This window comes from Mesocricetus auratus, unplaced genomic scaffold (assembly GCF_017639785.1).
Source record: "Mesocricetus auratus isolate SY011 unplaced genomic scaffold, BCM_Maur_2.0 Super-Scaffold_6730, whole genome shotgun sequence".
NCBI lineage: Eukaryota > Metazoa > Chordata > Mammalia > Rodentia > Cricetidae > Mesocricetus > Mesocricetus auratus.
The window spans coordinates 1663940-1683291 of NW_024429184.1; the positions used below are offsets into that span (position 1 = coordinate 1663940).

At 47.0% G+C, this 19352-nt stretch overlaps 1 protein-coding gene across 6 annotated transcripts in view; it reads left to right on the forward strand.

Moving 5' to 3' along the window:
* Positions 1-1493: 1493 nt before the first annotated feature.
* Lpar1 (lysophosphatidic acid receptor 1) overlaps positions 1494-19352 on the forward strand; it is a 128807-nt gene continuing 110948 nt past the window's right edge. For 3 of the 6 annotated variants that reach the window (XM_040737604.1, XM_040737611.1, XM_013124446.3), the window contains exon 1: positions 2232-2408. The gene's annotated coding sequence lies outside the window, so the exon portion shown is untranslated. Of the gene's footprint in view, positions 1608-1699; positions 1808-1936; positions 2113-2231; positions 2409-19352 lie in introns of those variants that run through there. The other 3 variants (XM_021235925.2, XM_040737614.1, XM_040737606.1) reach the window with 3 other exon arrangements.

Here is a 19352-nt window from a genome sequence, read left to right on the forward strand (position 1 = left end):
ATTATTCTGAATTTAGTAGTGCTATAGTTAGGTGATAACCACTTTCAATGTATTCTTATTTTCATATATATATACATATATATACTCACATACACACATATATATGTTATACACATGCACACAGCATTTGTATAATACTTGATGGCTTCCTATTCATCCCGAGTTCCTAATAGCTTAAGATCAGCCATCTTTATTTGTGATAGGGAGTGGTTTATATTTATAGGTTTATTTATTATTTATTTTTGTGGTGCTGGGGCTCAAGCTCAGGTCTTTGTACTTGCTAGGCAAATACTGTACCTCAAGCCTAACACCTGCTACCCTGCTGGATTCATGTCAGAGTTTAGTCCTGGGTATGACTATATTAAGCAATACTTGGGAGTACATTCTGTATTTTAAGTAGATAATTATAAAATAAGTCGTACATTGATATGAAAGGAGTTTGGAAAGCAGACTTTTTTAAAAGGAGACCTGAACAGTTTTCCCCCTTGGTTTTTTGTTTTGTTTTGTTTTTAGATAAGGGGTCTTGCTATATATAGCCCTGGCTGGCCTGAAACTCTTCTTCCTGTCTCAAGCTCCCCTGGCCTGAGATTACAGGTGGGTGTCACCCACCGTGCCTGGGTAGCCCCAGCAATAGTTTTTAAAAAGTGAACAGCTCTGGATAGTGAATGGCCAGCTTTACAATTCAGCCTTGAGCACCGTGGAAAAACCACGGAAAGGAAATGGCCACAGTCCCATCAAGTCACCGTCCTACCTGCAGTGAGTGCCCAATCGCCTTGTCAGTGACCCCTTTCTACAAAGCGACAGGATTGGCAATCCCTCCCCTCAGTGTCTCTCATTCCCTATCAGCTACAGTCCCAGTCAGCCGGTCCTACTCCTACTTTTCTGTGTTCTGACAACCCTAGATGCCCCTCAGGCTAGAGATGGTTGGGCCTTCTCTCCCAGGCATCTGCTTTCGATTCCCGGTGGAGGGGACTGAGCTATGGATAGAGAAAGGCAGAGAATTCTGATGACTCTGGAAACCCTAGGGGGCCTGGAGTGTGGGCGGGGTGGCATGGATCTATCTACTGGGTGATGGGAAGGGCTATAGGCGCTGGTACTCTCCAGAACGAGATTCTTGGGCTCTGCTCCCGCCCACACCTCCAGGTGTGCTTTCCCCGCCCTTAATTACTTCATGAAAATCATAGTTTGCCCTTGCAGTTACACTCGGAGAGCGGAAGAGAAATTCATAATCATAGAGCCAGAGGCGCAAAGCCACAGTCACTTTGATTTGCAGTTGTAAAGACACAGAGAAGCATACACCTTTTTTTTTTTTTTTTTTTTTTTCGTTAGAAGGAAAGCCTCCCCTTTCTTTCTGGCCTGCAGTCAGTCCAGGGCCGCGCTGGTTGAAACTTCCCAACAAACTTAGCAGCACTGTCTGAAAAGTTTAGAAGCTCAACCAGGAGGAGGCCCTACACCAAGTCTTTTTTTTTTTTTTTTTTTTTTTTTTTTTTTTCCAGGCACCGCGCGATGTTTTCCAGGTCCTTTCAAATGAGGAGGGAAAATCCACAAGACAAAAATGCACGATGCGGGGAGTCAACCAAAATCTCTGCGAGAAGCCAGGCGCTGGGGTGAGCACAGGAAGGGGGCAGGGGTGACCCGGGTGGGTGTGTCTGATGTGGAGGGTTGGGGGGGGGGGAAGAGCGCCAGGAAGGTACTGAATGGGAAGTTTAGGCTCCACTTACCCGCCACCCCGGATCAGCCCTGGAAGTTGCAGCGAATGACTGGGGGAGGGGACCACGGGAGTCAGGGCGCCGGGGGTGTCACGCAGGTAAGCGGAGCTGCTGGGCAAAGGCGCCTGGGGGTGGTGCGGGGAGCTGCTGATTTGTGCAACGTGGATGGGGCAGAAAGCGCCAGGAGGGAGGAAGAGGAAAGGAGCCTGGCACCCAGGCTTCTTCTTTCCCAGCCGCCCGCCTGCTCGCAGAGCCCGGAAAGTCGGGACTGGGCCGTAGTGACGCCCCGTGAGCCTTGTTCCCGTGCGCCTCGCTACCCTCGTAGACTCACGGCCGTGCTCCGGGTGAGGCTTGGGCTGGGCTGGCCCCGGGGCTGCAGGGACTGCGGAGCTGGACGTAGCAGGTAAAGGCAAGGGCGGCCGGGTGTCCCCCCGGCGCGGGTGGCGACGGCCCCGCCTCCCATCGGCGCGATCGGCTCGCACTGTCCCCACCACCCGCGGCTTCGCAGGCAGTGCGCGCGAGCGCCTGCGAGTGTGCGCGCCCGCGGGCCCGGAGTGGGTGGGTGTGCGCGCGTGTGTGTGTGTGTGAGGCCGCCTGCAGGAGGCGAGGCTGCCCCGGCCTCCCGCACCAGCCAGTGGAACCCAGCCCGGGAGGGAAGTCGCCGCAGCCGCCCCAGCGGCTCTCCTGCCCTTTGGCCAGGTCAGTGCGCCCCAGGGTCGGTCCGAGTGACACGTAGGTGGCCTCCGGTTGGTTACCTGGATCGGGTTGGGGGCGCAAGGGGGCTGGCGAGGGGCTCTCCAAGTTCCTGGGTGCCGCGTCCCGGAGGACTTGGATGGCCCGGGTGTCCCAGCGCCCCGCGCTCGGTCAGCTCACTGCTCCCTGGTGACTTTGTCGTCCCTTAAGTCTAAGGGATTTAAACTTTTTCCGTGGAGCCGCCCGAGGCTTAGACTGTACCTGGGAAATGCAAGGCAGGGGAGGGACCTGGCTTCGCCTGAATGGGTTGATCCGCGCTGTGTTTGCTCCTGGAGGGAGAGTTTACCGTGGATGGCTTTAAACTTTAGGCTGCCTTTTTCTTTGCTGCCATTTGGCCTTTGATGGGAGGCGTCCTGGACTTGTTGCTGCTTCCAGGCTGGGGCCCTGGACCGTCCCTTTTCTCCTACCTCTTTTCTTCCTCTCCTCCGTTTTCCTTTCTCTCTCCCTTCCTCTTGACTTTTTTCCTCCTTTTTCTTTTTAGCTGAGTCTACAGAGATTTCTTCCGTGTGTGTGTGTGTGTGTGTGTGTGTGTGTGTGTGTGTGTGTGTGTTTCCAGCGCGTACTGGCTTGTGAAAGTTTCCCTCTTACGCTATACCCATCGAGATGCCTACTGCTAACTGCAGCTAGGAGACGGTAGCTAGATCATCGCCCGCAGAGTCCTCTCCATTCTTCCCGGCAGTGCTGTGCGTTTGTCCTTTTCTGTCTTTTGCTCACCTAACACGACTGTGAAGCCAGAGGCCCGAGTTTCAAAGTCTGAGAAAACGGAAGGAACGTATTCTCTGGTCAGACAGAATGGATACCGAAAAAGGGGAGCCAGTTAGGCTTAAGGCAGCATGCTGAACCCCAGGAACACACAGCTGGAATCGCACCGAGTTTCTGCATCTCGGTTTCTCCAGATGCAACATCCTTGAATAATAATCACCAGGGCTCCAAGTATATGAAAGTCGTTTTTTTTTTTTCCTTTTTCCTTTTATTCTCCCTTTCTTTGGTCTTGAGTGTTCACTTGAGGGGAAAAATGCGGAAAGAGAGGCACAAGCAGCTTGGGGCAGAAGGGTTGAGAAGTGCTGCCGCTGCAGAACTGGGCCTCATCGTAAGGGGGCCCCCTTGCACACAGCGTCCCCTAGCGGTGCAACCCGAGCCTGTTCTGAGCTCCTGGTTTTGGTGTCCTCTCAGGGAAAATGAACGGGTGGGATGGATCTCTGCTGCTCCGTCTATCTTTCCAAAAAACCGGGAGCTGGTGGTGGGTGACTTCTCCACGATAGAATAGTTGAGCTGAGGAAGGGGAATGGGAAAGAATTCATCTAGTGGGGAAATGGGAAACCAACAGAAAGAAAATGGGGGGTGAGAACCCACCAGGAAGAGGGGTGCTTGGAGGTAAGGAACTTAAGCAGGGAGTTGGTTTTTCCTCTAGTTTTTCCTTTCTTTGCCCATGAGGGAACTAGCAATACTTTCTTATTATTACAGCCCGGTGAGGCTGCTTAAAACTGACGCCAGATCTAAGCGATCCTCGTGGTCTGACCCCTACTAGGCATCCATCACCTGCATCCCCAGCTGCTCTGGCCATCCAGAGCTCAGCATCCCAGAAAGTGATGGGCAAGAAGCTACAGAAGTGGAAATTTAAGTGGCAGCTGCTTAAAAACAAGCAAGCAAGCAAGCAAACAAACAAACAAACAAAAAACCCTCGGCTTTCACTGGAAGCCAGTGTCTTCCAGAATGCAATTTGATTTTGTTTTTCAGATTGTGTCACAGACCTCAGGGTTTTCATGGAATCTGCTCTGTTTGACCTAAAGGGACACTCAAGGGAAGGGTAAACCCTAAGTGGCCAAGTCTTTGCACACAATAACAGCCTGACATTTGTGATTTTTTTAGGGGGAAAGGACTACTTCAGATGCTCGGTATAAAAAAACAAAACAAAACAAAAAACAAACCCTGTACTCTGGACAGAATGCACCGTGCTGACTTCACTGGGGGAGCTACAAGTATTCAACTCATAATGCCTTTACAAGTTTAAGTCACAATTTTAATGTCTGTGCTTAATATGTGGCCACCTGCCCTCCTGTCTCCTTCCCTCCCTCCCTTCCTCCCTCTCTCCTTCCCTCCCTAGGGGCATCCTGCCAACTCTCTCCTTGCTTTCTTTCCCCCTCCTTTCTCTCTCCCTGCCTCCAACCTGACTTAGTGCCCCTTCCTTCTTCCCTCCTCTCCCCTCCCCTCCCCTCCCATTCCTTCCTCCCTCCTTTCTTCCTCTCCTCCTTCCTTGGTATCACCATGCCTACACATGTGATTTACTCTGAAGGTGAGGTATGGCTTTGCTGGCTAAGTCAGCATGCTTACTTCCCTGTCTGGTTTCTTACCTTTTGCAAAGCAGGATAATTCCAAGTGTTGGTGTTAGCATTTAAGAGTCTGTTATGGGTGCATTAGGCTGCTTGGGAGGGAAGGAGAGAACACTTTAATCTAGCAAGCATCCATTGGGTGTTCTTGTTGTGACAGGTACAGGGAAGATGTGGGAGGGGGTAGGGGGTAGGGGGTGGGGGTGGGGGGTGAGGAGCAAGTTCCAGAAGGAGCTGAAGTGCAGAGGGGGGGGATGTAGACAGGGGTGGTGTGAATAGTGAGGCGTGTACAGTGTGTCACATTGCTCCCCTGTGTGGTCATGGAGAAGTCTTAAGAACCTTGGCAGGCTGGGGGTGGGGGTGGGCGGGGTGCAGAGCCTGAAATTCTAACTGCAGAGGGGGGACAGACAGCTGGAAGGATGCCTGTGCCTTAAGAGGTCAGTGGGGAGAGTGAGGCCCTCAGTGGTGGTTGTCAGGGTCCTTGGTGGTGAAGGAGGCCTGGGTGTTACTTGAAGGAGCCATGCACGCGCCAAGGCATTGTTTAGCCCTCGAGGATGCATTGAAGATCCCTGGAGTCACACTGCTTAGCTGCAAAGTGGAGAGAGGTGGAACGTCGTATGAGGGCTGAATGTGTGCTCTCTGTCTGTGTTCCACTGCAAATTGGTGGGCAGTAAAGCCCCGTGGCACCCTTGCCGTTTTGTTTGGGGTTATTACTTAAAGCATCCGGGGCAGACTGCATGCCGTTTCTTCCCCCTTCTACCCCCTGCAAATGATAGCTTCCTTTTGGGAAACTTAGCTTGGTCAAAATGGATGAGGCTCCTGGGTCGCCCAGGCCCTTGTGGGGCCTTCTGAGCACATGTGTTATGAAGCCCCTCTGCAGACACAAAGCTGAGTGGCCGAGCATGGGCGGCGCTTTCCTTTTTCTGTTTGGGGAACAGCTTGCTGGGCTAATGCTAATTTAAACACGACTCTTCTCCACGCTGGCTTTCTTGACCCTGTTTATATTATACATAGTGTCTTAACCACAGTGTGGAATATGTGTAGTAAGGACGGACAGGAGGATTAGTGCTAGTGCAGAAATAGAGTTAATGCCTCTTTTAAAGATCTGGCTGGGGTGGGGGGCGGGGCGGGGCGGGCGGGCGGAACCCTAAGAATTCTTTGCAGAGTTTAATTTCCAATACTCCAACAGAAGCGCCCTGCTCGGTCTTGTAGGGCAATTTGTACAGATTTCATGATTTTTTTTTCTCTCCATCTCTGAAGCAGTTAGCTAGTTATGTCTCGGGGGAATCTTAGTGGAATCCCTTCAGGAGAGTGCAGGACCGCCGGCCCTCCTGCCCTCTGTGAGAACAACCGGATGAGTTTTCAGTTGCACGGTCAAGCTGATTTGGGTAAAGACTCTGAATGACCCTTGAGTCAAGAATGCTAGGCTGCGAAGGAGACAGGTCATTAGAAAAGATTAGGGTAGCCTTTTTTTGTTGTTGTTGTCTTCCGGATACAATTTGAATGGATGATCCTCTTAGTAGTTTCTAATTAATTTATTATTTTTAAAAAAAATCTTCTGCAAGGTGTGGGGACTTAGGTTTGGCATGGTTTAAAAAAATCAAATAGTGGATTAATAACGCTGAGGCTGACATACTTTATTTTAAGGGTTCTCAATGAGGCCGACATACTTTAAGGGTTCTCAAAGGGTCACTTTTTTTAGTGAGTGGAGGATTGCATTGAAATTTCTTGGCTCTTTGTTTTAGTAAGTTCCTGTGACTTCAGTGTAGCATTTATTCTTACACTACCTGCCTGCCTGCTGGCACAGGGCCAAGGGAGTTGTATTCATGCCTGGACATTCTCTCCCACCACCCTACCACTGACGTGCAAACCTTAACCCTGAAGTTCACGTAAAAGTCAGGGCTTTCCCCCCACCCCCCTTCTGAAAATGAAAAGGCAACTATTTTCATGCATCCATGGGTTTAGGTTATAATTTCTTTTCTTTTTCTTTTCTTTTTTGTGGTACTGTTTTTTTTTTAAAGTGACATAATGACAGGGTTAGACTCTTAACTTTGGTCCGGTGCTAAAACAGACATGTAGGAGCCTGGGTTGGGGGTAGGTCCGGTAGGTGCTTGTGGTAGCATAGAAGAAACAAAGGAAAATGCTTTCAAAAAGCCAGTCCCTTCCTCTAAAGGGGGGAAAGGAAGCTTGGCTAGTGACATGTAGCTTTGGCTCTCTGCTTAGTTTGAAACTGTCACTCAAAGGGCATTTTGCCAGGGATGGGGAAGGGGCTTCTGTGAACTATTCTCTCCAGCAAGTCTGCTGCCTCCCCCATTCACTTACTCAAGCTCCCCCCCTCCTTGCTTTTGTGACAGGGTCTTATCTGTAGCCCAGGCTAGCCCGAGCTCTGTGAAATCCAGCCTGCCTCAACAGCGCCCCGAGTGTGAACACACCAACTGCCACACCTGAATTTCCTTTTTTTCTACCCCCCCCCCATTATCTAAATCTGAAACAATGTACTAGATTAGTCTTCCTGTAAGTCTCAGGTTTCTCTCCCTGTGTCCCAGCGATTCTCCTGACTCTTGGTTGAATTTCTGCCCCCCCCCCCAGTAAAGTATAGTCCTGGCTTTATTGGAGCAAGGTGGATGGGGGGGGGCAAAGGCGGTAAGATCTGCTCAAGCCCAGAGTTGTGTTGTAAACTGACTGCTGGTTGCGAATAGGCCTTGTGCTAAGAACCGAGGATGGGCAGAAATGAACAATGCAGCCCCCCCTCCCTCTCAGCAACCAAGAATCTAGTGAGGGTTTCCAGGGATGGGTTCCTGGTGCTCTGGGAACATCAAAGGCAAAGGGGCAGGGGACACCTGGCCTTCTGAGTCAAGGGTCAAGGCAGTGGACTCTCTGAGATGCTGAAGACAGGGGGAGGGAATCACGGAAGATTAGAATCTGGAAGGACCCTGGGAGATAAACCAAGCCTGGGGGAGAACAAAAGAGATCAAGCTAGAAGGAGTTAGGAGCCATCTAGAAGGAGCTCTGCTGCATCCATCTGGGTAAGTCAAAGGGCTTCTCTTTTTCTGTGAACTAGGAACACGTACTGATGTTATCTGCTTCCCAAGTCTAGTCTTCCATTCTCACGGGCCTTGCGTTTAATCCCACAGATGGCTCATTGAGTCATTCCATGTTCAGCGGGTGTTTCTTAAATCTCTGTCTACACTTGGGGGGACGGGTGGGAACAAGCAGGGTAAGACCTCTTCTTCTGCTGTGGGGATGTCACTCCATCATTCTCTCTCTCTCTCTCTCTCACACACACACACACACACACACACTCACACACTCACACACACACACACACACTCATATCAGGATCTTGTATCTCACTGTGTAGCTCAGGCTGGCCTTTCAACCTGCAGGTTTTCCGTCTCTACTTCCTAAGCACTGTCTGTGGTCAGGATCACCCATGCCACGCCTCGTTCTTTCTGTCATGTCACGTGACCCGCTGAAGTTCTTCTGAAATGCCCTTCAGACGCGCAGGTGTGACTTTTGAGTGATCCTCCCATCTCAGCAGCCTCTTCAAAGTCCCTCTCAGTGTCTCTCTCCCCTGGGTGAAGGAGTCGGAGTCTGGTATCCAGGCCTCCGTTCTATAAACTTAAAAAAAAGTTCACCGGGATTTACCTTTGGGTTGTAACAATGCGGAGCCGGACAAGCTGTGTGGTGGCTGTAGCCTTGTCTTGCTTCCATTTCCTTCCTGGACAGTCCTACTTTTGATCCAACTTGTGTTTGAGTTTCTATGCTTAGTTTATGACTGTCTTCCTAGAAAATTCCGAGTCTGGTGTTTGAACTCGATGGGCTTGTTGAGAACCCTTAAGGATACATGTATTACAGAAAGTGTCCAACCAGAGGAGAGGCACTGTATTCAGGTTGTAAATGTAGTCGGGTTTTGTAGTGCTCCGAACCTTACACACGTGTCTGAAGATGTGATCTCTGTCACGTCAGCTGTCTATCTAAGGTAGCTGCTTCATCGTTGATTTGCCCTAAACCCTTCTCTTCTTGGCCTTTGGTTGCCCACGCCTAGGTCACTGTATATGGTTGTTTGCAAGCATGCATACACTTTTACACATTTGTGCGTAGCCATGCCAGCACGCTTCCCATTTGTCTCTGTTCCCCCTGGTCTTAAGAGAGACCGTACCGGAGGTTGCCATCAAAGGTGGCAAGCAGAAGCCCGAAGAGCCTTCATGGACTCTACTTGACTATAGCCTGACTTCATTCAGTGGAGTTCCTGTCAGGGATTCCAGTGACTGTTATGAAGGGGGAAGCAGAGAGCCATTTGCAGCTGTGTGACACTCAAGATGAATAATGCCATTGCAGGGCGTGTTCTTTCCACCAGGGCTCTGCTGCCCCTGGGTCTCAAGCGAGGGGAGGAGGGGCATTTGGGAGCATGTGCTCAGGGGGCATCTGTGAGCCTTTTGTTAGGTAGAAGATGAAGTGCCAGGGGAAGGCCAGGAACCGCTTGTGGAACAGAAGAGACAGGTGGAGTTATTCATTATAGGCAGGTTCCACTGTGGGAGCCCTAACAAAGACTCCCTCCCTCCTCAGCTCTTTAGAAGTCTAATCAGGGGGCGATAAGGGTGGTGTGTTCTCAGAACGGGAGGGGGGGGCACAGCACAGCTGAAGAAGCAGAATTGCCCTTTGTTAAGGGGTTGCTCGCCTTAACAAATCGGACTGTGATTTGTTGGGGGAGAGGATTATTGTCACGTCAAGAAAAACGAAGCATTCATTCCGAACCCACTGTTCATTGTAGCTCCACTGGGAAGCCCTTGCCCTCCTTGCTGAGTAGACCCAGACAGAAAGGTTGAAAGGCCAGTGCAGTCCGACTGATGTTCCCAGATTCAGCAACATCTGCTTCCTGGTCGTTTTTTTTTTTTTTTTTTTTAAATCTGAGATCCTGTCAGTTAACTTCCATGCACCTGATAGCTCAGAGGATTTTAGGGATCCTCTTGCATGACTGAGAACACTTAGAAAGAAAAATTCAGCAGCAGGCAAAAAAAAAAAAAAAAAAAAAAAAAGCACGTGCCTTGCTCGCAATTAGATTATAAACATGGAAAGACTCAGCAAGAGATGACTCAGATAAATACTGCAGACCAAAGTTTAAACAGAGTTCTCTGCACACTCCTGAGGGTGGAGGGAGAACTCCCTTTGCCTTGGAGTAGATGCGTGATTGGCATGGCAGCTGGGTGCTGGTGTCAGTCAGGCCCCTGGCTAAGTTTATTCCATGCCTAAGAATAAGAAGGAAGGCCCAGAAGGAATGCATGTGAGTGACAGGCTTGGGGAGGATGCCTGGAATATATAGCTTCTGGCAAATAGTGCTAGTGTGCATTGGGGCCTGTCTTGAAGGTTATAGAGGTCACTGAACTAAAATAGTTGCTATGATGCCATTACCAGATGAGGACCAGGGTAGGAGAGGGTGGCAGTGAGGCTTTTTAGTTCTAGACATGCCTCAGAGTATAGAGGCAGAGGTGTTCTCCCGGTAGCTGTAAGTGTGAGTTCAAAGCTTAGTTTAGAAGACAGAACTTGCAGTGTTTAGGGATACTCACAACACATAGAACATCACTGTATGTAAACGCCATTGAAATGTATGTGGAAAGCTAGTGAGGACTTTCAGAGTTAAAGGATATATTCAAACCTGGGATTTGCCCCAGCTGGTAAAATGCTTGCTTAGCACACATGAAACCCTGGGTTTGATCCCTGCCGATGCACAAACTTAAGTGTGGGGTGGTGTGTGTGTAATGTAGATAGATGCAGGAGAATTCCTGAGAGTTCAAGGTCAGCCTTGCCTACATGAGTTTCTGTCTGGAAAAAGCAAATCTACAGTAGTGATTTAACAGGGACAAGACTTTGGTCTTTAGTGTTTTTCCCTCTAGCAGAGAACTGGACTCCACCAGGCATTCCTTGAGAATCCATTATGGCTTCTCTCTTGATGGTCTGGTTCTGGGTTGGTGGCGTAGGCTTGTAATCCCAGCTGCTTGGGAGGCTGAAGCAGGAGGATCACAAGTCCAGGGCCTGCCTAGGCCCTGAAAATAAAATGTTTCACATTAAATTTCTAGTGATGGAATAAAGTTCAAATAGTGGAGTGAGTTCAAAGCTAGCCTAGGCATCTACGACAGAGACTTGGTGGCGCACGCCTTTAATCCCAGCACTCGGGAGGCAGAGGCAGATGGATCTCTGTGAGTTCCAGGACAGCCTGGTCTACAGAGCGAGTTCCAGGACAGCCTCCAAAATAGTACAGAGAAACCCTGTCTCGGAAAAACAAAAACAAAAACAAAAACAAAAACAAAAACAAAAAAAAGAAAAAAGGTAAAAGAGGACCAGGGTGTAGCTTGCCGTGCGAGACTCTCTCTAATGTCAGTCCTTTCCTAGGCGCCGCCCAAACCAACCAAAACCAAACCCCAAACAGGAAATGGTGTGGATTTGGGCATGATACTCTGTGGTGAACAGAACCCCCACTCCACCCCCAACAGTTCTTTCCAGTTAGGGTTGTCTGAAAAAAACAATTCTTAAAATTGTGGGGGAGATTAGGGGTGATTTGGGGGACCAGAGGAGGAAACAAAGACAGTTTTAATTAGCAGTAGAACTTGCTGTGGGACTCACATTGTTATCATGACTAATAAGGGGCAAACTGAATCCTCAGAGGAACTTGGAAATTCCAGGAGCCTAAAGAGCATTCTGAGAAACTCCAGCAGGCAAGTATGGAGGGGCTAGGAAAATTTAGTGAATTGCTTGATTGAGGTAAACAGTAGGACTTGGGCCAGTTGTATTTCTTAACCTGGATTAAAAAACAACAACAACAAAAAACAACTTTTCCCGATTAAGATTCTATTTCTACTTTAGAAGATTGCTTTGTCACGTCTTCTACGATACTTGATAGAGGGGCTGAGATGAATTCTCGTTTGTTTTTTATAAGGTGCTATGATCCTTTAAGGCCATGCTCATCTCGCTTTGTAGTGAAAAGGGTACGTATGCTTTGGAGTATTCGGGTCGGACGGGAGATTCATCTGTGGTCTCACCCCTCAGTAATGCCTTCCTGATGCTGGCTGGACATAGGCTCACCCCTGTAGTCCTGACGTGTGAGAGGCGGAGGCAGGGGCCTCAGGAGCTCAAGGTCATCTGCAGCTGTATAGCAAATCTGAGCCCAGTCTGGCTGAATGAGACCCCGTCTTCAACACCCAAATCAAGAACCAAACTCCTCGGTTGCACTTTGGAATAACTTCCTGTAGTTCTTAAACTACTAGGGCCTATTGAATATTTCATAGCATTTTGGCTTTGTAGCTACACTGTCTGTGAGGTCCACTACAATATTTCATATTCAGTTTCTACTGACCCGGGGGGGAGGGGTAATAGTCACTGCGGGTGATACACTCTATGTTTAATTATCACCTCTTATCTCCTTTTGCCTTTTTCCAGTCTCTCCAGCAGTTGGGCTTCTCGGCCTATTGTTACAGGATAATGACTTCCTTATCCCTCCTCTTAAACAATCTAGGCCTGAGCTTACCTGCACAAGGACTGTGACTTCCAGGGATTTCTGCTGACTGTTTTCTCCCTAGTTCTTCTCCCCAGGTATCTAAATGCTTGCTCTCCCCAAGTCTTCACTCAAAGGTCATCGAGAGGCCCCCTCTAGCTCCTGCCTGTAAAACTGAGTGATCTTTTCCTGTGTGTCCAGCCCCATAGTCCTTCTTTATTGTATCTCTGACTTCTTAGATGAGGAAAAACACTTAAAAAAATTCTCATTTTTTAAAAGGGTTTCCTCAGTGCTTAGTACAATACACGGCACACGGCAGAGACATTTTTTTTTTAATAAAAAATACTGAATGAATGAGTTTCATTACGATAGATGGCTGAGTAAGCAAAGGCATGCATTTGTGGTTGTTGAGCGTGCTAGAATGAATGCGATGTAGTCTCTGCTTCGCGACGTTTACAATCCAGTGAGGGCGGAGATGGCCTTTGGGGAGAGCTGCACAGCTCTAGGAGACTAGCGGAAGGGGCAAGGCTGACATTGTTTCTGAGATTGTTTCTGAGGTGGAGGGAAGCGCGTCTGCGACTTGAAGGGTGAGCTAAATGAACTGAGGTGAGATTGTGGGCGTGGGATAGGTTGGCGAAGACAAGGAAAAGTTGGTACCTGGAGAAGAAAACGGGACTCAGGTTTTTGTGTCCCGAGTTGAAACGAGGTCATTTGTTTTTAAATGATGACATCATGAAAGGGCAGGCATTTGTCACAAGTATGAGTGTTTTTGATGGGCAGAGCTCCCTCTGAAGACTCTGACCTCATCAGCAGTATTCTTGTTTAAAACTTCTGCTCGTTCTTGAGGGAGTAGGGTTTTCCATTTAAGCCCATGGAAGCGGCTTACATGATATGTCTGGTTGGCGATTGCTCTGTGGACTCTAAGCCTAAACTCTTCGTTCTATGCTTAATGCTATTTCCTGTAAAATGGAAAACAGTACCGAGAGGAGGAATGTTCTCCTTGGCACTTGTCTTCATAGAGATTCTTTTGGGAGACCCAGCAGGATGCATCTTAGCCACTGAGCCTTGTCTCCAGCTCATCAGCAGGATGCATCTGAAGATTGCTTTATTGTAGATGATGATGCATGTGTGTGGATTTCCCCGTGAGCAGTTCTGTTGATTTTTGTCAGTGAATGTGGATTTTATAGTTCTTATTTCTTGTGGATTAGGGTCTCTGTTTCCAGAATACTTAAAAAGGAACCTTGTTTTCCCTGGGTGATAAGTACAATATGCGTTTATTAGATCAGCCACAGTACTAATATTCATAAACTCTAGATTCTGTTAGCCTACTTGAGCTGTTACAGACTAACAGTGCCCCCTTAGCATGTCTCTACAAGTGGCTCCCTGTCTCTCTCTCTCTCTCTCTCTCTCTCTCTCTCTCTCTCTCTCTCTCTCTCTCTAATGTCAACTACTTTCTGACAATTTCTGTGTTAAATATATAATGTGAGATATAGCATCAAGCAACCCTCTGTGTTAGCTTTCTGTTTGCTCAAGTTAATGTCGCTAATTCTTTTTGTTGTTTGTATCTGAAATGGCTTCATTTACAGCTCCAATTATAAACTTTGCATGCTATTTTTTCAAATGTTTGCCCGTAACCAAGACAGAACTGGATTTTGTTCTGAGATACCACTTAATAAGGGAACACTACCTTTATGTTTATTGTTATAATGGATGAAGGGGCCTCGGAGTTGGCACAGAACACACTCAGACACCAAGTTTCTCAGCACAAAGGGGACAATGGGGGTGGGGACTGCTTCTGGATGTGACAAAGACAGCAGCAGGTGTCTCTCTGCAGGAGTGGTTTTTAAGGGGAAAGGGTGAAGTCTTTGTTAGGTATGAGTTGGTAAAGTCTTGATTGGACACGTTAGCCATTGTAACCAAATAATGAATTTTGATTGTTGGACGTTGGTGTTTTGACAGTTGGACCTTGGTGATCAGCCTCAGGGATGAGTTAGACATAAGGAAGTGGCCAAATAAAGGAATTGACCTTTTAGAGTGTTAGTCACCATTACGGTTGCCATTATCCATGGGTTAGATCACATAAAATGGCCTGTGCTTGATCTTAACCTGTAAAAAAGGCAGTTTCATATGGTTTCTCTTAATGTTTTTATTGGCCTTTCCTTCCTTTTGTTTCTGTATTTCCCCATGTTTTGTTCTGTACGTCTGCAGCACCGGTGAGGTGGATGCATCTAGTCTTGAGTTTTGCTGGTTACTGCCTGTTTAACAAATAGGCCCATAAGTTTCTGTTTCCAAGTGTTCAAATAGTAAGTTTCAATAGTTCAATAGTTTTCCTCTCTTCTTCTTCTTCTTCTTCTTCTTCTTCTTCTTCTTCTTCTTCTTCTTCTTCTTCTTCTTCTTCTTCTTCTTCTTCTTCCTCCTCCTCCTCCTCCTCCTCCTCCTCTTCTTCTATTTCCATTCTTCTTTTATTTACATTTTCACTTTATAACTCCTGTTTGTTTGTTTGCTTGCTTGTTCTTGTTACTTTTTCCAAAGAAGATTTTTATTGGGCTTCATGTTGCCATGAGTTTTAAGTTTGGCCATGCTTTTGTATTGGGAATAGGAGTCCCAGGAGCCTCCTCCTCCTTGTAGGATGCTAAAATGCAAGAGTGTTCAAGTTTCTTATGTAAAATGGTGTGGTCCTGACATACTAACCCAGGTTCATCTCGCTGCATACTTTAAACCAACCTTAGACTTCTTAAATGACCCGGTAGTCTATATAAATCAATTCCGTATAAAATACTTGATATATTGCATTGCTTTGACAGCACTAATAAGGAAGAAAAAATGTTTGTACATATTCATTTGAGAGTCTTCTGTTCCTCCCTGAGTGGTTTTTTTTTTTTTTTTTTTGGTCATGATTGGTGAGCTGCCTAGGTGAACATGAGGTTTCCTTATTCCGTTTTGTCATGGTGTACAGCAGTTTTGTGTGTATCCCCGTCATTGGTTGTGGCGGGGGTGTTGAGGAAAGAGGTCATTCTCCCTGGAGTCATGAAGCCTAGAGTCCGGCGGGAAGAAGAGTGTCGGCCACCTGCCCACAATGCATGGGTGAAGATGCCGTCAGTGCCGTGATGACAAGCACAGAAGAGGTTGCATGGGGGACCTATTTGACAGGAGAGTGGTTAGGGAGTTCCTGGGGGGATGTGCAATGTCTGCAGAACGAGATGGGTTGACTCTGCAAAGTGCAAAGCAGCTTCATGTGCATGGGATCGCCCAGGCATGGAAGAGAAGAACGAGGGAAGGAAAACGGGAGTTAGTGACGGGGGAAAGGCAGTCTTTTGCTTGATGAGTTGTCCTTTGTTTTATTTTATTTTATTTTGGTGCTAATTGGTGAAATTCCTGTTTGTAACTCTCCCTCTCTCCCTTAGAAAATTTCGAATAGGAATAGGAATGACTTTTTTTGTTTGTTTGTTTGGTTTTTTTTTTAGATGTGTAGACAGAAGTTTCTGTCCTGCCTAGTCCCAAAGCCATTTAGTCCCAAATAAACACACAGAGGCTTATATCACTTATAAACTGTTTGGCTGATGGCTCAGGCTTCTCATTGGCTAGCTTTCTCTTAATTATTAACTCCTTTCTACTAATCTGTGAGTTTCCACTTGGTCTTGGTTTAGCAGTGGTGCTTGCGTCTCTCGCTTCCCTGGCAGCTATGTGTCGTGCCTTTGACTATGCCTACTACCTTTCTCTATCTCTGGATTTCCCACCTGGCTAAATCCTGCCTGTCCATTGGCCAAAACAGCTTTATTCATCAACCAATAAGACAAACATGCATTCATAGCATATGGAAGGACATCCCCCATCAGAGATGCATGTAACTGTTTGTTGAAGCAGTTTTTGCATGATGGCCCTTTAGCATACTGCTAACCAATAGCCATCTGGACAAAGCTTGGCATAGCCATGTGGTACAAAGTAATCCTGGGCTAAAAAACACTGCTGGGTAGAGTAGTTACCAATTTAATAATTTTCCATAGTCTGTAAGAAATTAGAACACCAAGTGAACGTTTTGCTTAGGGAAGACCAGATAGTTGGCCATTGTATAGCTTCTCAGTGATTTCCATTGTGCCAAGAATTATTGTTCTGCTAGGCTGTCCGTTTTGTATTTGCATTGTTTTGCCATGGTCAGATTTTTACTACTAAAAAAAAAAGCTGTGTCAAGAATTAAAATGTTATATATTAGAGAGAAAATTTGGAACCGAGAGATGGGAAATCAAGACCCACGTTCCAGGTTCCACTGCTGCCCACACAGCCGTGCTCCAGCCTTTCAAGGCCTTGTCCATCTCAACTTAAACAGAGGATGCTACTCTCATTTGAACGAATCCATCCCTCAGGTTTATTGTTTGTTGACTCTGCGATTTTATTTTGTTCTTATGACTAAATTTTAAAGACTTGGCTCTGTACCATTTAGGTAATCTCATCCAAGAAGCTCTGTCTAAAGTTGGGAGAGACTTCTGTATATTTTTATCCTTCTGTGTTTGGGAAGGTTAATTCTCCAGTGACTTTAGCTTGGTCACTGAATTAAAAAAGCTGTTTTCTTTTAAATGCTGAGGTTCAGCAAGGATGGAAAAGAATGATTATCTTGGCTTTATCTGTTGATGCTTGCTTTAGAAAAATATAAAGTATATAAACGGTGAATTATTGACATTCTGTAAAGCCCATCAAAGAGTGGGTGGCGTCACTTCCTAGAGAAGCATGAAAGCTAAGGCATTGGGAGGAGTGCTTCCAGGTTTAATGGCTAGCCCAAGGTTTTTTTTTTTTTTGTTTTGTTTTTGTTTTTACGAGACAGGGTTTCTCTGTATTGTTTTGGAGGCTGCCGGTCCAGTCTGGCCTCGAACTCACAGAGATCCACCTGCCTCTGCCTCCCGAGTGCTGGGATTAAAGGCGTGCGCCACCACCGCCTGGCGCTAGCCCAAGTTTTAGTAATGTTTCAGAGGGATGAACGATGTTTAGAGGCAGATAAAAGGTGTCTGACAAATTGGTTTTTTCCTTTTCCCTAATCAGCTTTATGGTGTTGAAATTGACAACTATATTGTAGTATCAATCATCATGTTTAAAGAGTACCACTTGATAGCTTGATGTGGAATGGTCACATCACTCCAATCTGTCAAGCTAGTTAACATATCCAACATTTACCTGCTCATTAATATGCATATTTCTTTTGTGGGGGGAGGGGTTAAAACACCTATGGCCCACTTTTTAGCAAATTTGAAGTATTTAAGACTATATTATTTTTATTATTTTGAGGCAGGGTCTCATATACAGCCCAGGCTAGTCTTGAGCTCACTATTCAGGTGAGGAGGACATTGAACTCCTGATTTTCCTGTCTGTACCTCCCAAGTGCTGAATACCATGCCCACTTATAAGATAGTATTAGCTACGGTCACTATGTTGCCCATTATGCCTGCAGAACTTAGCCATCTCACAGCCAATACTTGGTAGCTCCTGGCCACCATTTTCCCATCCTCCCCACTTTTCCTAACATGTATTAAATCAAATGATTTCAAATATGTCTAAGCATCATTTTTGTCATTCAAACCATTCAGTTTCCATATTCACATATTTAGATATGGCTATTTTATTATAGTTCTCTTTCGTTGTTTAGAAATTGAGGGAGGAAATAAGGCACAAACCTTTTGTTATTAAACTCTACCTAATTCTTCATGTATAATCAATATTTATCCTGGCAGTCCAGGCAACTGAGGCTCTCTAATGCGGGTGTTTGGGGGCTGATTCATCTGCTTACATTCCCGTTTGCTGTTGAGTTCCTTCTGCTTAGTGTGGTTGAGACATGGAAACCAGACGGGTCTCTAGGCTCTCGATCCTGAAGCACAGGTACAGACAGTGTTTGGGATCAGAGGAGGCGTTGGTCCAGGCAGGTAATAGGCATGGGTGATGCCTCAGGCTAATACCAGAGATAGGTTGGTCCAGGAAGGGATAGTCATGTGGTTAGTTCAGACTTACGGCAGAGCCAGGAAGAGTACAAAGCACTCCCAGGTACTGTGAAGACTCCTAGGAAGACCTACTGTGGCGGCCTGGGAGGAAAACATTATAGACGGCAGACTAAAGCTTCCTTGTAACAAAAAAAAGTCATTTTTAGAATCCGAAAGCAACAGGTGAATGCCTTGTGGAGGCACATGCTAGGCAATGGATACTTAAGGAAGTGCCCGCTACTTAAGCAGTTGGCTGTTTCCAAGGAGAGGGCCACGGACCTCAAATCCTCATCTGAGTGAGTAACGTTTCTCAGGAATGGGGAATTGGTGCTTTCATGCTTCAACGCATTTACTACTGCAAGAGACATGCATAGTAAAATGTATTCAATCTTTGGTATGGGCAGAGCCCCCTCCTCCACCAGTAGGATTGGCGCTCGAACCCCCGACATACCGATGTTTGGGGATAGACCTTTAGGGGCTAGCTGGCATGAAGAGAGGTCGTATGAGGGGAGCTTCAAACTGATGGAATCGGCAGGCTTTTAAGAGGAGGGCGCTCTCTATGTGCAGGTGCACGGAGGAGAGACCGTGTGTGCAAGAAGGTGCCGTCCAAGCCCACATGACAGCCAGCAGCACAGTCAGCCATGCTCCACTCTCATCTCCAACTTCCAGGCACTAGATCTCCGTCTGCCCCTCAAGCCCCAGAATCAGTGACAATATGCTACGGCAGGCTGTAGCAAGCTTTCTTGTTGGGCTGTCTTTGGACTCATCAACGATGACCCGGAGACTTTGTTACTTATGAGAGTTTGGCCTTAGCTTAGACTTTTTCTCAACTAGTTCTTCTAACTTAATTAGCCCATTTTGGTTTATTTAAATCTACATTCTGCCATGTGGCCTGGTGTAGTACATCTGTCTCGCTCCCAGTCTGCTGGCAAAATCACACACCTGGATTCCTCTTCCTCTTCCTCTTCCTCCTCTACCCAGAAATCTACCTATCCTCTCCTGCCTAGCTATAGGCCACTCAGTTCCTTATTAAACCAACCAGAAGGCACTTTAGGTATAGATACATCTTTACAGGGTACACAGATATTCTGCAACAGCAGGCCAAGCTGACTGA